We start from the raw sequence: 13278 nt of genomic DNA on the forward strand, positions 1-13278 counted from the left end.
GTGTCTTCCGCACAGACTGCGGGCCTCGCTCTTCTGAATGCCGCTAGCTCGCGACCCACCCACGGGTGAACCTGGTCAGGGTACTTTCTCTCAGGGGCAGACTCTGATCCGGGCGGGCTACCGGTGTCTCTGTTTGGTCCTTTCTTTCTTCCACTTCGGGAAAGGCTTCCTTACTGGGTGTGGAAATCTCCTATGCCTTTCCTCGCCTATTCTGTCAGCTCTAAAATTCTCTTTCGGTTGCCACCCTCACAGATGGATTAGGAAACTCTTTGCGGTGCACTCATTAGTGAAATGACCTCAATGACGCTGGAATCCAATATCTAATCGCCGATTTTTAGCGAGTCCACACGCCAGGGTGGTTGGTGTCCAGTGCAGCCCCAGCCAGGCCCAGGCCCCTTGGACTGGGCCACAGGAGGACAAAGAGGAGGGTCCCGGCCCCCACGGTAGGTAGAGGTGCGGGCAGTTCTCCAAGGGCTTGGGTGTTTTCCAGAGGGAGGAGATGGAGGGGACTGATTTCTTCAGCGCCCCACAAACCACGCCACCCCACCCACCCATGGGACACATCCCGAGAGAGAGAGAGAGAGAGAGAGAGAGAGAGAGAGAGAGAGAGAGAGAGAGAGACGCCCCATACACTGGCTCCCCTCCCCCGTGCGCTGTGCCCCAGCCCTGGCCCGGGGGAATAGGCGGCCGCAGGGCCACAGGGTGGGGGGCGCAGCTGAAAGGGGTTGTGGGGGAGGGCCGCCCCGGGCTGGGGTCAAAGGGCGAGCGCCCCGCCCCTCCCGCCCGTGCGCTGGGGGTGGGGGGCGGGGAGGTGAAGGAGGCCAGGCAAGGAGAGGAGGGGGGCTTGAAGGTCTCCACCTTGGCGGGTCCAGCCGTGGAGGCGCATCTTGTGTGAGTGTGAGTGAGTGAGTGAGTGTGAGTGTGAGTGTGTGTGTATACAGAGACAGCCCCCAACCCCGGCCCGCCCCGCCTGTCACCCCCGTCCCTCGGAGCCCGCGGGACCCGGCCGGCGAACTCAACAGGCCCGACCCGGCGCGGGGCCTGGGGCGGGGGGAGGAGGCGGCGGGGAAGCGCAGAGAGGCTCGGCTTCTTGAGCGGGGCAGGGGCGCCCTCCGCCGTCCACGGCCACACCACCCCGAACGCGCCCGATCCCGTCTGGTCTCGGAAGCTAAGCAGGCTCGGGCCTGGTTAGAACTTGGATGGGAGACCGCCCGGGAATACCGGGTGCCGTAGGCTTCTTCTTTTTTTTTTTGCCTCTGGTTCTGTCGCGTTTCTGGGAGTGCGGGGGCGGCCCGGGGTGGGGGTGACCCCCACCCTCAGCGCCCGCCGCGGTGCCTGGCGCCCCAGCCCGCACCGTGGGGCCTCCTCTTGTCCCGAGCCGCGACACCGCCGCCACGCGGCAGCATGCGTGGCTTCTGGACAGTCAGGTCTCAGACCAAAGGTCTGCTCTGTGGGAGCCGACACGCTGGAGGAAACCTTGAGAGTCTGAGAGGGGAGGGAGTTCCAGAAGAAGGCCAGGATGTCATTTTGAGGGAGTATGTGACCAGAACTCCTCCCGTTGCTTTTGGGGTTCTATGGGCTACACGTAGGAATCTTTGGTGGTGGCACCTGATGTTGGGGGATCCGGAGTCACACCCAGACCTGCTCCACAGGCCTCCTTTTACTTTTCTCTTCGGATTCATTTTTTTTTTTTTTTTTTGAGACAGAGTCTCGGTTTGTTGCCCAGGCTAGAGTGAGTGCCGTGGCGTCAGCCTAGCTCACAGCAACTGCAAACTCCTGGGCTCCAGTGATCCTTCTGCCTCAGCCTCCCGGGTAGCTGGGACTGCAGGCATGCGCCACCATGCCCCGCTAATTTTTTATATATATATCAGTTGGCCAATTAATTCCTTTCTATTTATAGTAGAGACGGGGTCTCGCTCTTGCTCAGGCTGGTTTTGAACTCCTGACCTTGAGCAATCCGCCCGCCTCGGCCTCCCAAGAGCTAGGATTACAGGCGTGAGCCACAGCGCCCGGCCGGATTCATTATTTTTAAAAAGTGTCTCTTATCTCTATTATTGCATTTTCTTTTCTCTCTCTTTTCAAGCAGATGATGGGAGTCCAAGTATTAAGGTGACATGTGTTGCCCGTGCCCCCCTCCCCCCCCCCGTGTTCTTATTCATTTACCTCTCATGTTGTTCCAGCATATTGTGGGGGCACCAATGTTAAGGTCGGGTGCGTTGCCCTCTCCCAGCCTCCCCCCTCGGGTCAGAGCTTCAAGTGCGCCCATCCCCCAGTCGGTGCGTACCCACCCCATTCCTAATGGATGTGTATGCCCATCCCCTCCCCCCACCCGCCCGACACCCACCAGAAGAAGGTGATTCCTCTGTGTCCACTTAGGTGTCCATCGGTTCGTACCCATTTGCTGGTGAGCGCGAGCACGTGGTGCTCGTGTGTCCATTCTTGGGATACTTGGCTTACTGGAACGGGTTCCAGCTCTGGCCAGGAGAACCACGAGAGGTGCCCCCTCACCGCTGCTCCTCATAGCCGAATAGCACTCCGTGGTGTCCACGCGCCACATTTTATTTACCCACTCGTGGGTCGATGGGCACTCGGGTGGCTTCCAGGTCTTTGCGATTGTGACTTGTGCCCTGACACGAACCCTAACCCTTACCCAGCCCGTCTCCTCCACGGCCCCTGCCTGACTGACTCCTTCCCGCCCGGCCTATCACCTGTCACCGTCCTCTGCCCCTGCCTGACACGCTCCTCCCCGCCCGGGCCGTCACCGTCCTCGGCCCCTGCCTGACGGGGCTCCTCCGTCGCCTGGGCCTTCCAAGGGCTTGGTGTGGACGCTGGTTCCAGGACGCCCTCCCAGGAACCCGGTAGCAGGGCGGCCGCAGCGTCTCGCGCAACCCAACCGTCCGCCGGCTGGCCGCCGTGGCTAAGTGGCCTGCGGGGGACGTGCTCCCGCTGTGCCGTGGGGGCCCAGCCTGGTGTCTTCTCTGAGGCCCCGCGGCTGCCGCTCCCCGCAAGGGGATAGCCGCGGAGGTGGGGACCGCCTCCTCATGGGGACGTACACCCAGCTCTCCACGTCGGATTCCGGGGCTCTCTGTCCTGCCAGAAGGCCCAGCTGGCCTGCGGGTCCTTAGAGTGGCAAAAACATCCGAAAACTGAGATGGAGGGTCCGGTGGGTGTCTGCACTTTTGTGCTGGGCACCCCAGGGAGGCCCGGGGGCTGGCTGGACAACGCGGTCTGCTGGGCTGGGGGGGGTTTGGAGGAGCAACTGATGCCCTTTGCACTTTGGGTAGCAAGTGTCTGAGGTGTCTCTGGGCCCTGTGCCATGTGGGGGCGGGGGCGGGGGCGGGGTGGGAGGAGGAGGAGGAGGAGGAGGAGGAGGAGGTGGGAAGGGTCGTGGCCTGCAGTCGTGTTCCCCGGGGTGGCACAGCATGTGGCTTCTTCCACAGGCTGCTTGGCCTGGGCTCCCTGCACCTGGGCCTTTGGAGGACTGGCCCTGTGCTTGCCAACACTTCCTGCAGGGACCCAGAGCTGGGAGGTTGCATCTCTCAGCCCTGGGTCGGGCAGAGCCCCAGCGGGCCATGCCCACAACCTCTCTCAGCAGGGGTCCCCCAGAAGGCTCCTTTGGGACCAGGATTCTCTTGCGGGTGACTCTTTAAGGTCTGGCCCCTGGATGGAGGGGCACCAGGAGTAGAGGAGCAGGAAGGGGAAGGGGGTGGCCATGCGAGGGGACACTTTCAGGCCAAGTCCCAGCTTCAGTCTGATCCTCCTGGGAACCCCGGGGTGGACATCACACCTCCTGGTTGCCCCGCTCTGAGACAAGGAGCCGGGCTTCGCATTCCCACAGCAGCCAGTCGTGGGCTGAGGACACCTGGGGCGTTGGGAACTCCCTGGCTTCTCCTTGGTTTAACATCTGGAGCTGCTTGTGAATTGTGCCGCCACACACACCCGAGTGCAGGTGTCTTCCGCACAGACTGCGGGCCTCGCTCTTCTGAATGCCGCTAGCTCGCGACCCACCCACGGGTGAACCTGGTCAGGGTACTTTCTCTCAGGGGCAGACTCTGATCCGGGCGGGCTACCGGTGTCTCTGTTTGGTCCTTTCTTTCTTCCACTTCGGGAAAGGCTTCCTTACTGGGTGTGGAAATCTCCTATGCCTTTCCTCGCCTATTCTGTCAGCTCTAAAATTCTCTTTCGGTTGCCACCCTCACAGATGGATTAGGAAACTCTTTGCGGTGCACTCATTAGTGAAATGACCTCAATGACGCTGGAATCCAATATCTAATCGCCGATTTTTAGCGAGTCCACACGCCAGGGTGGTTGGGGTCCAGTGCAGCCCCAGCCAGGCCCAGGCCCCTTGGACTGGGCCACAGGAGGACAAAGAGGAGGGTCCCGGCCCCCACGGTAGGTAGAGGTGCGGGCAGTTCTCCAAGGGCTTGGGTGTTTTCCAGAGGGAGGAGATGGAGGGGACTGATTTCTTCAGCGCCCCACAAACCACGCCACCCCACCCACCCATGGGACACATCCCGAGAGAGAGAGAGAGAGAGAGAGAGAGAGAGAGAGAGAGAGAGAGAGAGAGACGCCCCATACACTGGCTCCCCTCCCCCGTGCGCTGTGCCCCAGCCCTGGCCCGGGGGAATAGGCGGCCGCAGGGCCACAGGGTGGGGGGCGCAGCTGAAAGGGGTTGTGGGGGAGGGCCGCCCCGGGCTGGGGTCAAAGGGCGAGCGCCCCGCCCCTCCCGCCCGTGCGCTGGGGGTGGGGGGCGGGGAGGTGAAGGAGGCCAGGCAAGGAGAGGAGGGGGGCTTGAAGGTCTCCACCTTGGCGGGTCCAGCCGTGGAGGCGCATCTTGTGTGAGTGTGAGTGAGTGAGTGAGTGTGAGTGTGAGTGTGTGTGTATACAGAGACAGCCCCCAACCCCGGCCCGCCCCGCCTGTCACCCCCGTCCCTCGGAGCCCGCGGGACCCGGCCGGCGAACTCAACAGGCCCGACCCGGCGCGGGGCCTGGGGCGGGGGGAGGAGGCGGCGGGGAAGCGCAGAGAGGCTCGGCTTCTTGAGCGGGGCAGGGGCGCCCTCCGCCGTCCACGGCCACACCACCCCGAACGCGCCCGATCCCGTCTGGTCTCGGAAGCTAAGCAGGCTCGGGCCTGGTTAGAACTTGGATGGGAGACCGCCCGGGAATACCGGGTGCCGTAGGCTTCTTCTTTTTTTTTTTGCCTCTGGTTCTGTCGCGTTTCTGGGAGTGCGGGGGCGGCCCGGGGTGGGGGTGACCCCCACCCTCAGCGCCCGCCGCGGTGCCTGGCGCCCCAGCCCGCACCGTGGGGCCTCCTCTTGTCCCGAGCCGCGACACCGCCGCCACGCGGCAGCATGCGTGGCTTCTGGACAGTCAGGTCTCAGACCAAAGGTCTGCTCTGTGGGAGCCGACACGCTGGAGGAAACCTTGAGAGTCTGAGAGGGGAGGGAGTTCCAGAAGAAGGCCAGGATGTCATTTTGAGGGAGTATGTGACCAGAACTCCTCCCGTTGCTTTTGGGGTTCTATGGGCTACACGTAGGAATCTTTGGTGGTGGCACCTGATGTTGGGGGATCCGGAGTCACACCCAGACCTGCTCCACAGGCCTCCTTTTACTTTTCTCTTCGGATTCATTTTTTTTTTTTTTTTTTGAGACAGAGTCTCGGTTTGTTGCCCAGGCTAGAGTGAGTGCCGTGGCGTCAGCCTAGCTCACAGCAACTGCAAACTCCTGGGCTCCAGTGATCCTTCTGCCTCAGCCTCCCGGGTAGCTGGGACTGCAGGCATGCGCCACCATGCCCCGCTAATTTTTTATATATATATCAGTTGGCCAATTAATTCCTTTCTATTTATAGTAGAGACGGGGTCTCGCTCTTGCTCAGGCTGGTTTTGAACTCCTGACCTTGAGCAATCCGCCCGCCTCGGCCTCCCAAGAGCTAGGATTACAGGCGTGAGCCACAGCGCCCGGCCGGATTCATTATTTTTAAAAAGTGTCTCTTATCTCTATTATTGCATTTTCTTTTCTCTCTCTTTTCAAGCAGATGATGGGAGTCCAAGTATTAAGGTGACATGTGTTGCCCGTGCCCCCCTCCCCCCCCCCGTGTTCTTATTCATTTACCTCTCATGTTGTTCCAGCATATTGTGGGGGCACCAATGTTAAGGTCGGGTGCGTTGCCCTCTCCCAGCCTCCCCCCTCGGGTCAGAGCTTCAAGTGCGCCCATCCCCCAGTCGGTGCGTACCCACCCCATTCCTAATGGATGTGTATGCCCATCCCCTCCCCCCACCCGCCCGACACCCACCAGAAGAAGGTGATTCCTCTGTGTCCACTTAGGTGTCCATCGGTTCGTACCCATTTGCTGGTGAGCGCGAGCACGTGGTGCTCGTGTGTCCATTCTTGGGATACTTGGCTTACTGGAACGGGTTCCAGCTCTGGCCAGGAGAACCACGAGAGGTGCCCCCTCACCGCTGCTCCTCATAGCCGAATAGCACTCCGTGGTGTCCACGCGCCACATTTTATTTACCCACTCGTGGGTCGATGGGCACTCGGGTGGCTTCCAGGTCTTTGCGATTGTGACTTGTGCCCTGACACGAACCCTAACCCTTACCCAGCCCGTCTCCTCCACGGCCCCTGCCTGACTGACTCCTTCCCGCCCGGCCTATCACCTGTCACCGTCCTCTGCCCCTGCCTGACACGCTCCTCCCCGCCCGGGCCGTCACCGTCCTCGGCCCCTGCCTGACGGGGCTCCTCCGTCGCCTGGGCCTTCCAAGGGCTTGGTGTGGACGCTGGTTCCAGGACGCCCTCCCAGGAACCCGGTAGCAGGGCGGCCGCAGCGTCTCGCGCAACCCAACCGTCCGCCGGCTGGCCGCCGTGGCTAAGTGGCCTGCGGGGGACGTGCTCCCGCTGTGCCGTGGGGGCCCAGCCTGGTGTCTTCTCTGAGGCCCCGCGGCTGCCGCTCCCCGCAAGGGGATAGCCGCGGAGGTGGGGACCGCCTCCTCATGGGGACGTACACCCAGCTCTCCACGTCGGATTCCGGGGCTCTCTGTCCTGCCAGAAGGCCCAGCTGGCCTGCGGGTCCTTAGAGTGGCAAAAACATCCGAAAACTGAGATGGAGGGTCCGGTGGGTGTCTGCACTTTTGTGCTGGGCACCCCAGGGAGGCCCGGGGGCTGGCTGGACAACGCGGTCTGCTGGGCTGGGGGGGGTTTGGAGGAGCAACTGATGCCCTTTGCACTTTGGGTAGCAAGTGTCTGAGGTGTCTCTGGGCCCTGTGCCATGTGGGGGCGGGGGCGGGGGCGGGGTGGGAGGAGGAGGAGGAGGAGGAGGAGGAGGAGGTGGGAAGGGTCGTGGCCTGCAGTCGTGTTCCCCGGGGTGGCACAGCATGTGGCTTCTTCCACAGGCTGCTTGGCCTGGGCTCCCTGCACCTGGGCCTTTGGAGGACTGGCCCTGTGCTTGCCAACACTTCCTGCAGGGACCCAGAGCTGGGAGGTTGCATCTCTCAGCCCTGGGTCGGGCAGAGCCCCAGCGGGCCATGCCCACAACCTCTCTCAGCAGGGGTCCCCCAGAAGGCTCCTTTGGGACCAGGATTCTCTTGCGGGTGACTCTTTAAGGTCTGGCCCCTGGATGGAGGGGCACCAGGAGTAGAGGAGCAGGAAGGGGAAGGGGGTGGCCATGCGAGGGGACACTTTCAGGCCAAGTCCCAGCTTCAGTCTGATCCTCCTGGGAACCCCGGGGTGGACATCACACCTCCTGGTTGCCCCGCTCTGAGACAAGGAGCCGGGCTTCGCATTCCCACAGCAGCCAGTCGTGGGCTGAGGACACCTGGGGCGTTGGGAACTCCCTGGCTTCTCCTTGGTTTAACATCTGGAGCTGCTTGTGAATTGTGCCGCCACACACACCCGAGTGCAGGTGTCTTCCGCACAGACTGCGGGCCTCGCTCTTCTGAATGCCGCTAGCTCGCGACCCACCCACGGGTGAACCTGGTCAGGGTACTTTCTCTCAGGGGCAGACTCTGATCCGGGCGGGCTACCGGTGTCTCTGTTTGCTCCTTTCTTTCTTCCACTTCGGGAAAGGCTTCCTTACTGGGTGTGGAAATCTCCTATGCCTTTCCTCGCCTATTCTGTCAGCTCTAAAATTCTCTTTCGGTTGCCACCCTCACAGATGGATTAGGAAACTCTTTGCGGTGCACTCATTAGTGAAATGACCTCAATGACGCTGGAATCCAATATCTAATCGCCGATTTTTAGCGAGTCCACACGCCAGGGTGGTTGGGGTCCAGTGCAGCCCCAGCCAGGCCCAGGCCCCTTGGACTGGGCCACAGGAGGACACAGAGGAGGGTCCCGGCCCCCACGGTAGGTAGAGGTGCGGGCAGTTCTCCAAGGGCTTGGGTGTTTTCCAGAGGGAGGAGATGGAGGGGACTGATTTCTTCAGCGCCCCACAAACCACGCCACCCCACCCCACCCATGGGACACATCCCGAGAGAGAGAGAGAGAGAGAGAGAGAGAGAGAGAGAGAGAGAGAGAGAGAGAGAGAGAGAGAGAGAGACGCCCCATACACTGGCTCCCCTCCCCCGTGCGCTGTGCCCCAGCCCTGGCCCGGGGGAATAGGCGGCCGCAGGGCCACAGGGTGGGGGGCGCAGCTGAAAGGGGTTGTGGGGGAGGGCCGCCCCGGGCTGGGGTCAAAGGGCGAGCGCCCCGCCCCTCCCGCCCGTGCGCTGGGGGTGGGGGGCGGGGAGGTGAAGGAGGCCAGGCAAGGAGAGGAGGGGGGCTTGAAGGTCTCCACCTTGGCGGGTCCAGCCGTGGAGGCGCATCTTGTGTGAGTGTGAGTGAGTGAGTGAGTGTGAGTGTGAGTGTGTGTGTATACAGAGACAGCCCCCAACCCCGGCCCGCCCCGCCTGTCACCCCCGTCCCTCGGAGCCCGCGGGACCCGGCCGGCGAACTCAACAGGCCCGACCCGGCGCGGGGCCTGGGGCGGGGGGAGGAGGCGGCGGGGAAGCGCAGAGAGGCTCGGCTTCTTGAGCGGGGCAGGGGCGCCCTCCGCCGTCCACGGCCACACCACCCCGAACGCGCCCGATCCCGTCTGGTCTCGGAAGCTAAGCAGGCTCGGGCCTGGTTAGAACTTGGATGGGAGACCGCCCGGGAATACCGGGTGCCGTAGGCTTCTTCTTTTTTTTTTTGCCTCTGGTTCTGTCGCGTTTCTGGGAGTGCGGGGGCGGCCCGGGGTGGGGGTGACCCCCACCCTCAGCGCCCGCCGCGGTGCCTGGCGCCCCAGCCCGCACCGTGGGGCCTCCTCTTGTCCCGAGCCGCGACACCGCCGCCACGCGGCAGCATGCGTGGCTTCTGGACAGTCAGGTCTCAGACCAAAGGTCTGCTCTGTGGGAGCCGACACGCTGGAGGAAACCTTGAGAGTCTGAGAGGGGAGGGAGTTCCAGAAGAAGGTCAGGATGTCATTTTGAGGGAGTATGTGACCAGAACTCCTCCCGTTGCTTTTGGGGTTCTATGGGCTACACGTAGGAATCTTTGGTGGTGGCACCTGATGTTGGGGGATCCGGAGTCACACCCAGACCTGCTCCACAGGCCTCCTTTTACTTTTCTCTTCGGATTCATTTTTTTTTTTTTTTTTTGAGACAGAGTCTCGGTTTGTTGCCCAGGCTAGAGTGAGTGCCGTGGCGTCAGCCTAGCTCACAGCAACTGCAAACTCCTGGGCTCCAGTGATCCTTCTGCCTCAGCCTCCCGGGTAGCTGGGACTGCAGGCATGCGCCACCATGCCCCGCTAATTTTTTATATATATATCAGTTGGCCAATTAATTCCTTTCTATTTATAGTAGAGACGGGGTCTCGCTCTTGCTCAGGCTGGTTTTGAACTCCTGACCTTGAGCAATCCGCCCGCCTCGGCCTCCCAAGAGCTAGGATTACAGGCGTGAGCCACAGCGCCCGGCCGGATTCATTATTTTTAAAAAGTGTCTCTTATCTCTATTATTGCATTTTCTTTTCTCTCTCTTTTCAAGCAGATGATGGGAGTCCAAGTATTAAGGTGACATGTGTTGCCCGTGCCCCCCTCCCCCCCCCCCGTGTTCTTATTCATTTACCTCTCATGTTGTTCCAGCATATTGTGGGGGCACCAATGTTAAGGTCGGGTGCGTTGCCCTCTCCCAGCCTCCCCCCTCGGGTCAGAGCTTCAAGTGCGCCCATCCCCCAGTCGGTGCGTACCCACCCCATTCCTAATGGATGTGTATGCCCATCCCCTCCCCCCACCCGCCCGACACCCACCCGAAGAAGGTGATTCCTCTGTGTCCACTTAGGTGTCCATCGGTTCGTACCCATTTGCTGGTGAGCGCGAGCACGTGGTGCTCGTGTGTCCATTCTTGGGATACTTGGCTTACTGGAACGGGTTCCAGCTCTGGCCAGGAGAACCACGAGAGGTGCCCCCTCACCGCTGCTCCTCATAGCCGAATAGCACTCCGTGGTGTCCACGCGCCACATTTTATTTACCCACTCGTGGGTCGATGGGCACTCGGGTGGCTTCCAGGTCTTTGCGATTGTGACTTGTGCCCTGACACGAACCCTAACCCTTACCCAGCCCGTCTCCTCCACGGCCCCTGCCTGACTGACTCCTTCCCGCCCGGCCTATCACCTGTCACCGTCCTCTGCCCCTGCCTGACACGCTCCTCCCCGCCCGGGCCGTCACCGTCCTCGGCCCCTGCCTGACGGGGCTCCTCCGTCGCCTGGGCCTTCCAAGGGCTTGGTGTGGACGCTGGTTCCAGGACGCCCTCCCAGGAACCCGGTAGCAGGGCGGCCGCAGCGTCTCGCGCAACCCAACCGTCCGCCGGCTGGCCGCCGTGGCTAAGTGGCCTGCGGGGGACGTGCTCCCGCTGTGCCGTGGGGGCCCAGCCTGGTGTCTTCTCTGAGGCCCCGCGGCTGCCGCTCCCCGCAAGGGGATAGCCGCGGAGGTGGGGACCGCCTCCTCATGGGGACGTACACCCAGCTCTCCACGTCGGATTCCGGGGCTCTCTGTCCTGCCAGAAGGCCCAGCTGGCCTGCGGGTCCTTAGAGTGGCAAAAACATCCGAAAACTGAGATGGAGGGTCCGGTGGGTGTCTGCACTTTTGTGCTGGGCACCCCAGGGAGGCCCGGGGGCTGGCTGGACAACGCGGTCTGCTGGGCTGGGGGGGGTTTGGAGGAGCAACTGATGCCCTTTGCACTTTGGGTAGCAAGTGTCTGAGGTGTCTCTGGGCCCTGTGCCATGTGGGGGCGGGGGCGGGGGCGGGGTGGGAGGAGGAGGAGGAGGAGGAGGAGGAGGAGGTGGGAAGGGTCGTGGCCTGCAGTCGTGTTCCCCGGGGTGGCACAGCATGTGGCTTCTTCCACAGGCTGCTTGGCCTGGGCTCCCTGCACCTGGGCCTTTGGAGGACTGGCCCTGTGCTTGCCAACACTTCCTGCAGGGACCCAGAGCTGGGAGGTTGCATCTCTCAGCCCTGGGTCGGGCAGAGCCCCAGCGGGCCATGCCCACAACCTCTCTCAGCAGGGGTCCCCCAGAAGGCTCCTTTGGGACCAGGATTCTCTTGCGGGTGACTCTTTAAGGTCTGGCCCCTGGATGGAGGGGCACCAGGAGTAGAGGAGCAGGAAGGGGAAGGGGGTGGCCATGCGAGGGGACACTTTCAGGCCAAGTCCCAGCTTCAGTCTGATCCTCCTGGGAACCCCGGGGTGGACATCACACCTCCTGGTTGCCCCGCTCTGAGACAAGGAGCCGGGCTTCGCATTCCCACAGCAGCCAGTCGTGGGCTGAGGACACCTGGGGCGTTGGGAACTCCCTGGCTTCTCCTTGGTTTAACATCTGGAGCTGCTTGTGAATTGTGCCGCCACACACACCCGAGTGCAGGTGTCTTCCGCACAGACTGCGGGCCTCGCTCTTCTGAATGCCGCTAGCTCGCGACCCACCCACGGGTGAACCTGGTCAGGGTACTTTCTCTCAGGGGCAGACTCTGATCCGGGCGGGCTACCGGTGTCTCTGTTTGCTCCTTTCTTTCTTCCACTTCGGGAAAGGCTTCCTTACTGGGTGTGGAAATCTCCTATGCCTTTCCTCGCCTATTCTGTCAGCTCTAAAATTCTCTTTCGGTTGCCACCCTCACAGATGGATTAGGAAACTCTTTGCGGTGCACTCATTAGTGAAATGACCTCAATGACGCTGGAATCCAATATCTAATCGCCGATTTTTAGCGAGTCCACACGCCAGGGTGGTTGGGGTCCAGTGCAGCCCCAGCCAGGCCCAGGCCCCTTGGACTGGGCCACAGGAGGACACAGAGGAGGGTCCCGGCCCCCACGGTAGGTAGAGGTGCGGGCAGTTCTCCAAGGGCTTGGGTGTTTTCCAGAGGGAGGAGATGGAGGGGACTGATTTCTTCAGCGCCCCACAAACCACGCCACCCCACCCCACCCATGGGACACATCCCGAGAGAGAGAGAGAGAGAGAGAGAGAGAGAGAGAGAGAGAGAGAGAGAGAGAGAGAGAGAGAGAGAGAGAGAGAGAGACGCCCCATACACTGGCTCCCCTCCCCCGTGCGCTGTGCCCCAGCCCTGGCCCGGGGGAATAGGCGGCCGCAGGGCCACAGGGTGGGGGGCGCAGCTGAAAGGGGTTGTGGGGGAGGGCCGCCCCGGGCTGGGGTCAAAGGGCGAGCGCCCCGCCCCTCCCGCCCGTGCGCTGGGGGTGGGGGGCGGGGAGGTGAAGGAGGCCAGGCAAGGAGAGGAGGGGGGCTTGAAGGTCTCCACCTTGGCGGGTCCAGCCGTGGAGGCGCATCTTGTGTGAGTGTGAGTGAGTGAGTGAGTGTGAGTGTGAGTGTGTGTGTATACAGAGACAGCCCCCAACCCCGGCCCGCCCCGCCTGTCACCCCCGTCCCTCGGAGCCCGCGGGACCCGGCCGGCGAACTCAACAGGCCCGACCCGGCGCGGGGCCTGGGGCGGGGGGAGGAGGCGGCGGGGAAGCGCAGAGAGGCTCGGCTTCTTGAGCGGGGCAGGGGCGCCCTCCGCCGTCCACGGCCACACCACCCCGAACGCGCCCGATCCCGTCTGGTCTCGGAAGCTAAGCAGGCTCGGGCCTGGTTAGAACTTGGATGGGAGACCGCCCGGGAATACCGGGTGCCGTAGGCTTCTTCTTTTTTTTTTTGCCTCTGGTTCTGTCGCGTTTCTGGGAGTGCGGGGGCGGCCCGGGGTGGGGGTGACCCCCACCCTCAGCGCCCGCCGCGGTGCCTGGCGCCCCAGCCCGCACCGTGGGGCCTCCTCTTGTCCCGAGCCGCGACACCGCCG

General features: G+C 62.6%; 4 pseudogenes; all 4 read left to right on the forward strand.

Annotated features, from left to right (window-relative positions):
* Positions 1–1117: 1117 nt before the first annotated feature.
* Positions 1118–1236, forward strand: LOC142873981 (uncharacterized; annotated as a pseudogene).
* Positions 1237–5064: 3828 nt separating this feature from the next.
* On the forward strand, positions 5065–5183 carry LOC142873982 (uncharacterized; annotated as a pseudogene).
* Positions 5184–9028: 3845 nt separating this feature from the next.
* LOC142873983 (uncharacterized) lies at positions 9029–9147 on the forward strand (annotated as a pseudogene).
* Positions 9148–13003: 3856 nt separating this feature from the next.
* On the forward strand, positions 13004–13122 carry LOC142873984 (uncharacterized; annotated as a pseudogene).
* The last annotated feature ends 156 nt before the right edge of the window (positions 13123–13278 follow it).

Source organism: Microcebus murinus, chromosome 11, assembly GCF_040939455.1.
Source record: "Microcebus murinus isolate Inina chromosome 11, M.murinus_Inina_mat1.0, whole genome shotgun sequence".
NCBI lineage: Eukaryota > Metazoa > Chordata > Mammalia > Primates > Cheirogaleidae > Microcebus > Microcebus murinus.